The sequence below is a fragment of the Moschus berezovskii genome, chromosome 20 (genome assembly GCF_049115385.1).
Source record: "Moschus berezovskii isolate FMDL1 chromosome 20, NW_MosBer_1.0, whole genome shotgun sequence".
NCBI classification, from domain to species: Eukaryota; Metazoa; Chordata; class Mammalia; order Artiodactyla; family Moschidae; genus Moschus; species Moschus berezovskii.
In genome coordinates, this window is record NC_142479.1 from 31873977 (window position 1) to 31874236 (window position 260).

A 260-nucleotide genomic window follows, 5' to 3' on the forward strand; every position below is an offset into this window, starting at 1 on the left:
AGTCTAGTGTCATTCCAGCGTAAAACCGGGGCGACAGAGGATGAGATGGTTAGATAGCACCACCGACTGAGTGCACATAAATTTGAGTCTCCTCCGCCCCTCCACCTCTGAACCTAGTAGAGGGGGTAGAGAACACGACGGCGGGGCTTGGCCGGGGTGTGGGCGTGGCTGGGGAAGACTTGGGGGTGGGGCTACGCAGGCGGCAGGGGAGGAGCCCCGGAAGACTCAGGACCGGCGTAGGCTTGCGGTCCGCCGCTTCT